We start from the raw sequence: 13,620 nt of genomic DNA on the forward strand, positions 1-13,620 counted from the left end.
GAGAGCCAATTATTAGGAGGCCAACTGTCTCTGGATCAGGCCAATGGGAGTGAGGCAGGAAAGGAACCTATTCAGGATGACTCCAAAGTAGTATGACTAGAGTTTACAATTCAAGACAGCATCATTGTCTGAAAAGAAGATCCACCATGGGGAAGCCCTGTGGCTGATGACAACTCACTCTATTCTTTTTCTAAGCTGCTGCAGGAGTGGCAACAACCTCCATTTTCTAATTAGCCCAACCTGATAGGAGCACTGCTTCACAATGCAGCAATACTCCAATGCCACCTCGATCTCCTCTGAAAGCCTCACCCTTTCAAGGGAGCCTCTGATGATATTGACTGCTTTCTCATAGATTGCGAGCAATACTTTGAAGTATACATTAAGTATCTTGGAACAGATATGAACAAGGTTGTCTTTGCTGCCTTCTATCTTGAGGAGAAGACAAAGACCTGATAGATTCTTATCTCCTCAAACTTCAGATCAGCAACACGAGGGTGCTACTATTACCCTTCATGACCCATGTTCAAGCAGATGCTGAATGACAAATTCATTGATCCAGTGGTACAAGAAGTATATAGGCAAAAGATCAAGGAGTTCAAGATGAGAGACAAGGCAGCCATGGACTACTTTGATGAATTAGAATGACTCGCCAAATTGGCTGGCATATGAGACAATATGGCCAACAATGGCAGGATGGTCAAAGCCCTCAAACAGGGTGTCCCCTTCTCATACATCACAATGATCTCCACCATTGGTGTCAAAATGTTGATGCCAACAGAATATGATGAATGGAAGGAAAGGATCATTAAAATGTATAAGGAGTGACAAAAGCAGAAAGCAGAGTTCATGACATTGCATAACTATCTCAAGAAATCGACTCTGCCAACTCCAAATAAATCAACAGGGACAACTGCTAGGAAGTCACAGGGATCAACCACAGGCTCAATGTCATATGAGATCCAGAAGATAGGAACTGGGATGACATACACCAGGGCCAGAAAGCTGATAGATATAGACTGCATGAAGAAGGAAGGAAAGTGCTTCAATTGTGAGCAGAAGAGGCATATAGCAAAGGATTGCCTAAAGAAAAAGCAAACCTGAGAAGACATATAGGCTCAAATCACTGAGTTACAAAAAGAGGAAGAGAGACTTGGCACAGAAACAAAAGTGGAGGAAGTAAAAGACAGGGCTGACCAGTGAGCGATTTCACTGAGCCAGCTGAAAACCCTTATGGTGTGCAAATCCCAGCTGCTAGATAGACTGATAAAGTCTCTGTAGCTACTCTTATGCCTGTCTATACCATGCATTTGAATATACCATGCTCTTACACATTGCACACCAAAGAATCACAAGAAAAAACTCAAGCACCTTTGGGCTGAACAAGGGCAGAGAGCTCTAATACTTGGCTTAAGCCATTCAATACTGAATGGACTTGGAGGGCCATCAAGGATGCCAAAGACAAAGCCATGGCAAAAGCTGTACTTAACAATTGGGTCCATAAATCCTGCATGAAGAAAGTAGTCAATGAAGTAATAGCAGGAATGAAAGAAGCAGAACGATGCTGAGCCTTGGAATGGCTCAATGAACTCCATGGACCACAAAAATTCATTCATTGGTCTAAGATGACAGGAAGGGACCTGCTCATGAAGGCCCAAATTGAAACTCTAACATCCCAAACCACCCATGCTATCACTGCATTAATTGACAGTGGATGTACAGGGAGTTCCATTAACCATGCTTTCATCAACAAGCACAATCTCTCAACTCAGGCCACTGCAGCACTAATCCCAGTTTACAATGCCGACAGAACCAAAAACCAGGCTGGCTCGATTACTGAATTTGTTGCACTCAGACTCACAATCAGTGATCATTCTGAATGCATCGACCTGGCCATCACAGATCTCAGAACTAAGGAAATCTTCCTTGGTCATGACTGGCTTATACATCACAACCCACTGATCAATTGGAAGACCAGACAGATTATGTTTGCAAGGTGTCAGTACCAGAAAATCTCATTCGAACTTCCTGATAAAGACTCAGAAGACCAGTGGGATGAGGAGATGGAGGACAGAGAGACAATCCTTGCAGTAGACATTCAGCAGAAGTTGCATATTCATGCAGTACATCATGCTAATGACCTGGCTGCCAAAGCCAATGAACAGAGAGGGGAGAGAACCTTTGAAGAAATGATGTCTGAATGGTCATGAGACTTCAGAGACCTGTTCAAGAAGGAGAGTTTTGATGAGTTGCTGAAGCTGAAGCCCTGAGATCATGGGATCAAGCTGACTCTGAATGCAAATGCCAACCTGAACTGCAAGATGTACCCACTCAGCAATAACAAACAGCAAGAACTTGATAAGTTCCTAGATGAAAACCTATTCAGCAGATACATCAGACCCTCAAAATCTCCAATGGCATCACCATTCTTCTTTGTCAAAAAGAAGGATGGAAAACTCCAGCTGGTCTAAGACTACCAGAAGCTGAATGAGATGACAATCAAAAACTGATACCCTCTTCTGCTAATCTCAGAGCTAATGGACAAACTCTGAGGGGCTAAGTATTACACCAAACTTGACATCTGATAGGGGTATAACAATGTCTGTATAAAAGAAGGAGATGAGTGGAAGGCAGCATTTAGAACCAATCAGAGGCTGTTTGAGCTGACAGTTATGTTCTTCAGGCTCACTAATTCCCTGGCAACCTTTCAATGGATGATGAACAACATATTTAAGGACCTCATCACCATGGGAAAAGTCACCATATACCTTGATGACATTCTAATCATATCAAAAACTAAGGAGGAGCATAGAAAGCTGGTGCAACAAGTGCTGATGCTCATGTGAAGACACAAGCTGTTTCTCAAAGCTGAAAAATGTGAATTCAAGGTATTTGAAACTGAATACCTCAGAGTCATCATAAGTGAGAGAAGCATCTGGATGGATCCTATCAAGGTAGCAGAGGTAACCAAATAGCTGGAGCCAATCAAGAAGAAGGAATTACAGTTGTTTCTTAGTTTTATCAACTTCTACCAACAATTCATTTGAGATTATAGTAAGATCATCTGGCCCATGATCCAACTAACTGGTAACACCCCCTGGATGTGGGGTATCCCTCAACAAACTGCTTTTGATGATCTGAAAAGATAGCTAGCAGAAGACATTGTCCTTGCTATCCTCATACAGGAGGGAAAGTTCAGGATTGAAGCTGACTCAAGTGAAGGAGCGATTGGGGCTGTTTTATCCTAGGAGCAAGATAAGAAGTGGCATCCTGTCATGTTCCTATCCAAAGCCCTCATGGTCACCAAACAGAACTACGAAATTTATGACAAGGAGCTTCTTGCCATTATGCTCACTCTGGCAGAATAGCGACATTACCTTATCGGTGCCATTGAGATATTTGAAATCTGGACTGATTATCAGAACCTATGACATTTCCAACAGCTGCAGAAATTAAACCGACAACAGGCCAGATGGGTCACAGAGCTCAGTCAATACCAGTACACCCTCTATCATAAAGCTGGCACAGCAAACAAGAAGGCCAATCTCTTGAGCCGCTGGGCAGACCATAATCAGGGAAGTACCAACAACAAGAGAGTGATATTATTATGGCCTGAACATTTCAGAGCCATGATCATGCTGACAAAGAAGGAGATTCATAAAAGAATCAAAAGTGTGACATGGGATAACCATAAATAAGACCAACAGATTGCTCCCTCACTCAATCATGAACAAGAAATGACAAAAGAAGGAGAGTTGATTCATTATGATGGACACATCTATATTCCTTGAGACCAAGGCCTATGTGGCAAGATCATCGCCACTTGTCACAATCATGCTACCACCAGACATTCTAGTATCACCAAAACAAAGAAACTGGTATTATGGGAGTACTAGTAGTCCAAAATGGGAAATGACATCACCACCTATGTTAAAGCCTGTGAGGTTTGCTAATGCAGCAAATCAGTGATACAGATATGAGCTGCTCCATTACATCCAAATGAGGTTCCATCATCACTATGGATCTATATTTCAGTTGACATGATCATCAGATTACCAGACTGCAATGGTTATAATGCTATTCTTATCATTATTGATTGATTTTCAAAAGCCATCATTCTGATCGTGTGCTCGATGGAACTAACTTCTGAGAGATAGGCCAAAATTCTATGGGACAAGGTCTATGCCAAATATAGCATGCCACAGATCATCATTTCAGACTGAAAACCCCAATTTGTCTCCAAGTTTCTAGACGACCTGTATCGACTCTTAAACATCAAAAGAAATGCTTCTATCACTTACCACCCCCAAACCAATAGGCAGATGAAGCAAGCAAATCAAGAGATCGAAAAATATCTTCAGCTCTTTATCAATTACCAACAGGATGACTGAATAGAGTGGCTCACACTTGCCACCTTCCAACATAATAATCAGGTACACTCGGCGACTGGGAAAACACTATTCTTCATCAATTATAGATGACACCCTTATGTTGCCCACACTGAATAACACCGAGCCACTACCCCAGCATCAATGGACTTCACCACTACCATGGCAAAGATCTACACAGAGACCAAGACTGCCCTAGAAAGAGCCACCACCACAATGAAAAACCAATACAACAAACATCAACATGTGGCTCATACCTATGCTATAAATGATAAAGTATAGTTGAATATGACCAACCTTCATTTGCCATGCCCTAAATGCAAATTGGCAGACAAATGCACTGGCTCATTCACAATAGCCTCAAAGATTAGTGCAAGTGCATATAAACTTTGCCTACCATTCACTTGGAAAGTCCACAACATCTTCAACAAAATCCTGCTGATGCCATACATTGCTCTTGCCTTTCCAAATCAAGAATGGCCTCCACCTCCACCCTCAGACCTAATTGATGATGAGAAGCACTATGAAATCGACTAAGTCTTACACCATAAACTATAAAAAATCAAGATAAAAGAGAGAGACATAATAACCACTGTTGACTATTTGGTCAGTTGGAAGAGGTATGAACCAGAATCAAATCAGTGGATCAACAAAAAATATATGAATGCTGATGACACTATATGAAACTATGAACTATCTCTTAATTAAGCCATCAGGATGATGGTCTTAAGGAGAGGGTAATGTTATGATTTTTCTTCTCTTTCTTTTTCTTTTGCCTTGCAACCCCTATTTATGCTTAGTCAGAGTGTTAAGACAAGTGTCTAAGACCATGAGACAAGACTTAGTCATCACAACTAGCTAGTCTGTCATTGTCTTTTGACATTGCCTGACAATACACAATCAGCCTTTTATATACAATAACAATGCTCTAGCACAAAGAGCACAAAGGACAGAGAAACACACAATAAGTATGTAGTATTATTAGAAACCTATGTACAGTATTTAAGGAGCTCATTGTCACTGATAAACTCTAGCTTCAAGCTAAAGTTTATAATTACCATTCTACCTCAAGTCAACCTTTTGACCTTGTGACATATCAGGCCAGATATATGCCAGTAAACTCAGCTGATTCTTCAAAGTGTGAAGGAACACCTGTTTACCATGTGTATCAGTTCACATGATGCTTGGGCTTAACACATGATCACCAGGCTTCCAGACTATAATGGCTATGACACTATTATTGTTATTGTTGATCAATTCTTAAAGATGATTATTCTGATCATATATTTGATGAAACTGTCTTTCAAAGGATGGACAAAGATATTATGTGATGAAGTTTATATGAAACACAGAATACTTTAAGTTATCATCTTGGACTATAGCTTATAATTTATCTCAAAGTTCCTTGATAATCTTTATCATCTTCTCAACATTTGAAGTAATACATCAACCACTTATCATCTGCAAACTGATAGACAAACTGAGCAGGTTAATCAGAAAATTGAGAAGTACCTCTAAATATTCATCAATCACAGACAGGATGATTGAATCAAGTGGCTTGCTCTGGTGGCATTCCAACATAATAACCATGTTCATTCTGCAACTAATAAGACTCTCTTCTTCATCAACCATAGACATCATCTCTATATTATGGTCTCTAACCAACATAATACTATGACTCCCACATCATCTGACTTTATGCAACTCATGTCTGTCATTCACATCAAAACACACACTGCTCTTAAGAAGGCCATCATCACTATAAAGGCACAATATGATAAACACTAGTGGCTGCTCCATTATTACTCTATCAATGACAAGATCTGGCTCAATGCCACTAACCTTCATCTTCCACACTCAAAACACAAACTTACTGACAAATAGATTGAACTCTTCTCTGTATTCTCCAAAGTTGGTGCTTCAGCATACCATCTAAAGCTATCTAACACCTGACAAATACATTTAGTCTTCAATGAAACACTTCTTATCTCCTATATTATGCCTGTCTTTTCTAACCAGAAAACTCCACCTCTCTCTAAGCTGATTCTAATCAAAGATGAAAAACACTATGAAATCAAACAAATTTTGGATTATAAACTCTGAAAAGTTTGAGCCTATAGTGGTGGCAGTCACACTGTCACCTACTATTTAGTCAAGTGGAAAGACTATGAACCTGAATCCAACCAATGGATCCATGAGTGGGATCTGAATGCAGATGATGCTATTTATAATTATGAAATTTCTATCAATTGATCCATTGGGATGATGATCTTAAGAGAAGGGTGATGTTATGATTTTCTTTATATCTTTTTCTTTTTCTTATCTTATCAGAGCATCTATCTTATCTTGGGCACTTTTCAAGAGTGTGGAAAGAATTAGATAATCCCAACAGACAGAGTGCCATTATACTTGGTCACCTCACTCACAGACAATTCCCTATTGTTTTATCTCTAATGACTAGGCAGAATCAGTGTCATAGCACAGAATAGCATAATAGACAGTAGTTATATTTATTATAAGCTAAACAGTATATAAGTAGAATAGCTCTTGCTGCAGTAGTCCAGCTTTGAGCTATAAGTTTATCTCACACTATCTTCTCTCAAGCATAGTCTGTCTTCAGCCTTAAAGCACTTTGTCTATCAGAGCATGTTAAAGTGAACTCTAGCATGACTATACAAACATGATACAGCACTAGTTTATCACATGTTCAGGTCACATACCAATTAAGTCTAATAATATATAAGAATATCATCAAGGTAGACTATTACTGATATGTCAAGCATATCAGAGAATATATTGTTTATGAGATGTTGAAATGCTGCTGGAGTATTTGTAAGGCCAAAAGACATGATATGCCATTCAAAGGAACTATAGCAGGTCTGGAAGGCTGTTTTTTATTCATCACTCTTAGCTATGCAAATGAGATGGTAGGCATGTCAAAGATTGAGCTTGGTGTAGATGCATGCAGAGCAAGCAGAGTTGAGAAGATCAGAGATAAAAGAAAGAGGGTAGCAATCCTTCTTGGAGATTTTGTTTAGGCCACAGTAGTCAATACAAAGTTAAAGTTCACTGGTCTTCTTCTTGACAAAGAGGACTGAAGCCCCATGTAGAGAGTGGAATAGAGTGATGAACTCATTGCACAGATTATCTTTAATAAATTCTCATAGGATCTTGAGTTCAGATTCTGAGAGAGAATAAATAGGCTCAAGCAGTAGAGATGTTCCTTTCTCAATATTGATCTTGAGATCATATGGCCTGTGTTCAGATAGGTTTTTGGAGAGGGTATTACTGAAGACATCTGCAAAATCATGGTACTCTACTGGCACTGATGAAAGATCTGCAAGTTCTATAGATGTGGCTTTGACTTCAATATTAGGCAAGGAAGGCTGCAGTGTGAACTGCTGAGCACTTTCTTCTGTACTGGCTCAGACAAATGCAGCAGCAGATATAATGGAAATCTTTAGGTGTGCTTTCATAGTAAAAGACTCTGAGAGAGAATAAAAACAGATGGGTTTGTATGGGAATAGGGCTTGCTGGCTATCTGAAGGAGATTTAGAATGGAGTGAAGTCTCAGAGGTTGAACTGATAGAGTCTGATGGGTGTGGAAGTCTTAGAATTGAGCTGAAAGGCTTAGAGAGAGATGGACTGTTGTTCTGTGAGCATAAAAGTCCTGAGGATGTGATAGAGGCTGCAGAATTAGTTGAAGTGTGATCCTGATAGCTTGAGCAGAAAGTGATACTGTTTTCAGTCCAGTCAATCAGTGGATTGTAATAGGAGAGCCAGTTGTATCTTAGGACAAGATTGCAGGATGAATCCAGATGAATGATATAGAAGTCAATGGGAAAGATGTCTCCAGAAGAGAAACAGATTGAGATAGTTGTGATTTGAGATCTGCAGTTTCTAATAAAGCCATCAAATAATCAGAGTTGCATGCTAGAGATGGTTTTAATAGGAATATCATTGGCAGCTACATACTTAGTGTCAACAAAGCAGTGGCTAGATCTAAAATTAATAAGAGCAAGAAAATGCAGAATGATAGAAGCTGGAGACTCATCAGATTTCATACTAGGTGACAATTCTGCTGAAAGTGAGAGATGGAAGGATTGGTTGGAAAGAGATGTTATGTTGAGAGTAGTGATCTCCAGTATGCAATTAAAGTCAATGCAACCCTAAACTCACATAGAGCAAATAGGATTGCTTTCTAATTTTCTGACTTTATTAGAGCTGGTTCCTTAGAAGCAGTGTCTACTTCTGCTGCATGACTCTTAGCAGAGGCCATAGTCTTCTGTTTGTTGCAATTCTTGGTCTTGTGTTTGACCTCACAAAACATGCAGAGGTTGTTCTGGTGCCAGCAGTCTTTTTCTTCCTGAGTAAGATAGCTGCCTTTGCTTAGCTTATCAGCATAGAGCTTAGGAGTGATAGATTTTAGTATAAAGCCAGAGTCCAAGAAAGAAGAGTTGGACCTCTTGGATTTGAAGAATGAGTTGAAGATCTTATTGTCCTGGTTTTTATAGGCAATTTCAGTCTTCTGGATCCAATAGCAAGCATCAAGTTCTTGGGCAAGGAAGCACATATCATAAAGATTGTTTGGCTTTCTATAGTGAGCCATGTTGTCTTTGATGTGAGTGCAGAGGCCACAGTAGAAGGCATGATAGAGAGAGTTATCTCTATATCTGATTTGTGAGGCATACTGATTGAATTAGACTATATACTTTATGATCTGGTCTCTATCATATATTCAAAGATGCTCTAATGCATCTTTAGCATCTTTGATAGCATCAAAGAGGCCAAAGTTGCTACAAAGCTCATCCAAAAAAGCCACATAGGAGAATTGCCAGGCTAGTAGATTCTGCAGATTGAGGTTAAGGATGTCTGACTCAAACCAGTTGAGCACAGTGCTGGCCAGGAAAAAAATGACATAGTTGACCTTGCTGGCATCTATTGTGAATGCAGTAGATCTGTCATTGAAGTTCATCTGAAGGGAGACAATGAAGACCTTCAGTTTGTGAGAGTTGGAGCTATTGAAGAGTTTCAGTTTCTTAATCTTAGTGTAGATAGTGGATGGTTTAGGGTTATTGAGAGAAGCAGAGACTCCTTGTAGCAGGTTCATGAATTCTAAAAACATGTCCTGCTAGTTTGGGTTGTTGCTTTCTGCAGGGCTGGGGCCATTGGAACCACCTGGATCCTCTGGCCCTCCTGTTCCATCTGAGAAGGGGTTTGGTGGATTACCACCTGGTCCCCATTGGATGAGAGTATAAGTAGGAGTGTTTTCACCTCCACCTTCTGAGTCTGGGCTGTCTGAATTTCCATGCATATTGCTCAGAGATAAGGAGTCTATTAGAGGGTTACTTCAGATGCCATATATCATGCTAGCCTATCAGACTCCATTGGTTGAGATGCTGGTGGCATCAAAAGAGTTAGAGAAATCATCATAATTGGATTAGTGGGCAGTGAAGCTAGAGTGAGTATAGGTTTCTCTATGAGAGAGTTGTTCTCCACCAGAGGCTGATCCAAAGAGACCTGGTTATTCTTTTGAGACAGAGACTGAGATGTCTTCCATGAAAAACATATTGGAGTGGCTAAGCTGGATTTGTTTGGAGTCAGCTTCTGTGGGTTGAGTGAATGTGGTGGATATAATCAAAATTTTTCAACCTAAGAGTTTGAGTTCAAATATACTGTTAGAAATGTGCTGATTGATTGGGCTTGAGTGCATATGCAGAGACTGATGGAATGTGTGGGCATCAATGAAGCTATTAGCAATGTCACTCTTGAGTCAAGACCTAAGGATTTAAATTGACAGAATAGAATCTCATTGGAAAAGTGAAGAGGAGTATCCTTCAGAGTGGAATCTGACAGATGAGATAGAGAGGAGCTGAAGTGAGCATGAAGTGTAGATGGCTATCCAAGTTGATATTTGAACTGAGTATTTACAATACTTATATGTGGTTTATATACTATTGGTAGCTAATTTCAAGTCAGAGTCTATTGGGTTTCAGTGTCAACTGTTCACTACCATATTCAGAATCTAGACACTAAAATATGAAATACAAATATGAAATGATAATAGTAAAATGAAATTGATGGATAATAAGAAACAGGCAGAGTCTGATGAGACTTGTGATTGAATTTATGGTTAGTTGAGATGACATGGAGGCTGATGGTATGTGTATAATATAGACCAGATACCAATCCATTCAATTCTCTCTCAGGCAGCTCTGGCAGCTTCAGTGGATCAGAAGGACCAGAAGAATCAGATAGCTTTAGCAGTCCAAATAACTTTAGTAGCAGCAGTACAATGAATAGAACATTATATAAGAATTTATGAACTTGTTATAGGGAGTTTTCACCTCTCTGAACAATCCTAAGTCTGCTGCTATTTGCACTAAAATCAAGAAGCCAAATACCTTCAACAGTTCTGACCTTCATAAACTAAAGATCTTCATTGTTTTCCTTTAGATGAACTTCAATGACAGATCCACTGCAAATGCAGTGGATGCCAATAAAGTCAATTATGCTATCTTTTTCCTGTTCAGCACATGCTCAACTAGTTCAAACCAGATATCTTTAACTCCAATCTGCAGAATCTGCTGACCTAGCAATTCTCTTATGTAGCATTCCTTGATAAACTCTGTAGCAACTTTAGTTCTCTTGATGCTATTGAGAATGCTGAAGATGCATTGAAGCATCTCTGAATATATGACAGAGATCAGATCATAAAGTACATAGTCTAATTCAACTAATATGCATACAAATTAAGTATAGAGACAATTCCTTCTGTCATACCTTCTATTATGGTCTCTGTACTCACATCAAAGATGATATAGCTCATCACAGAAAGCTGAACAATCTCTGCAATATATGCTTCCTTGTTTAAGAGCTCAATGCTCACTATTGAATCTGAAAGACCAAAATTGCCTGCAAAAATTGAAACAACAAGACTTCTAGCTCACCTTTCAATCTCAAATCCAAGGGGTCTAATACTATCTCTTCAGCTTCCAACTCAGCTCCAAAAACCATAGATTCTACTGCCACTCTTAAGCTCTATGCTGACAAGATAAGCAAAGATAGCTATCTTACTTAGAAAGAAAGGACTGCTGCCACTAGAATAACCTCTGTATGTTCTGTGCAGAAGATATCAGCCTCTACCAAGAGTCATGCATCTGAAGTAGATGTCACTTCTGAGGAACCAGCTCTATTACAGCCAGAAAACTAGAAAGCAACTCTGTTTCCTCCATATGAGTTTAGAGTTGCATTGACTTTATTCACACATCAGAGATCATCACTCTCAATATAATATCTCTTCCTAATTATTCTCTCTATATTTCTCTTTCAGCAGAAATCCTCTCTGGATTGAAGTCTGATGGGTCTTTGATCTCTATCATTCTGCACTTTCTTGCTCTTATTGACTCTGGATCCAGTCACTGCTTTATTGATACCAAGTACGTACCTGATAGTATTCCAACTAAACTCATATCTCTTATGCAACTTTACCTATTTGATGGCTCCATTGAAAGCTGTATCTCTCAAATCACAGCTATTCCTATCTGTTTCTCTTCTGGAAACACTTTCTCACTAACTTTTTTTTATATCACCCACTTGGATTCATTTTGTAACCTTATTTTTGGATACAACTAGCTCTCCTGCTGCAATCTGTTAATTGATTGAGCAGATAATAGTATCTCTTTCTCAAGATGCTATCTCCAGCAGTTCTATAGCCTCTGTCATATCTCTGCAACTTTTATATCCACTGGACAACAGTCTAACTCTCTCTGAATCTTTCAGTTCTACTCTAGGACTTTCATGCCTGCAAAACTCTGATAGTTTAATCCTTTTTGAGCCTTCAAGCTCATCTGTGAGACTTTCATATCTGCAAAACAATAATCCAATCCTCTTAGAGCTTTTTAGCTTATCTTTAGGACTTTTGCTCTTATTAAACAACAGTCCAGTTATTTCTGAACTTTTTAGTTCAATCCTGAGACTTCTATGTCTATTAAACTCTGATAGTCCATCCTCTGAGGCTTCACCCCATTCCAATTCTCATCTGGGTCACTGGCAGGCTCTGTTTCCATATGAATCCATCTATTCTATCCTCTCTCAGAGTCTTTTTCTATGAAAGCACACTCAAAGATCTCCATGATATTTGCTGCCACATTTATTTGAGCCTGTGCAGAGAAAGACACCCAGTAGTTCATATTGCAGTCATTCTTAATTAATACTAGAGCCAAAGCTGCATCTACAGAATTAGCAGATCTTTTATCAGTGATAATAGAGTATCACAATTTTGCAGATGTTTTCAGCAATACACTCTCTGAGCATAGACTATATAACCTTAAAATCAATCTTAAGAAAGAGACTTATCTCTCACTCAGCCCTATCTACTCTTATTTAGAATCCAAACTCAAGGCTCTATATGAGTTTATTGATAATAATCTTTGCAATGGTTTTATTACTCTCTTCCAGTCTCTGCATAGAGCCTTGATACTCTTTGTCAAGAAAAAGACTAGTGAACTCTGACTATATGTTGACTACCATAGTTTTAACAAATCTCAAAAAAGAATCACTATCCTCTTCCTCTCATTTCTGATCTCCTCTGCTCACTCTGCATGCATCTACACCAAACTCAATCTTTAACATGCTTATCTATTATATCATTTATGTACTTATAGTCATTGGTTGCTTATCTCATCTGTTGATTGTATTAGGAATGTGCCAATAGAATAGAGTCAATTGCTATATGATGAAATCACTCAAGCTCAGTCTTGCTATAAGACTCAAGTGGACAAGTGTTAGATTCTAGCACTCTGTTCACAGTGAGTGACAAGATCTATCTCAGCTCTAAACATATCAAGACTATCTATCTGACTGCAAAGTTCTCTGAGAAATTCCTTAGCCTTTTTAAAATCTTAGCTCAATCCAGCTCTCACTCCTTCACTCTTAAGCTTCCACTGGACCTCTGCTCTATTCACCCAGTCTTTTATGTATCACAGTTAGAACTCATAGAAGAAAATACTATTTTCAACTGAGTTCAACCTCTGCTGCCTCCAGTTGAAGTCAATAGTGAAGAACAGTATAAATCTTTGCTATATCTGATCAGTTAGACTCTGCATACATCTGATTCCAATGGTTTGGAAATACCTCCCTCAATTGTCAAAGAGAGTGCAATGTTTTTGAAATCATTCACTATATTTTTGTTTCCTCTGCCAGCATGCCATCAAATCACTTATCACAGAGATCT

Source organism: Guyanagaster necrorhizus (assembly GCF_019112545.1).
Source record: "Guyanagaster necrorhizus MCA 3950 unplaced genomic scaffold BT62scaffold_11, whole genome shotgun sequence".
In the NCBI taxonomy this organism is placed as follows: Eukaryota; Fungi; Basidiomycota; class Agaricomycetes; order Agaricales; family Physalacriaceae; genus Guyanagaster; species Guyanagaster necrorhizus.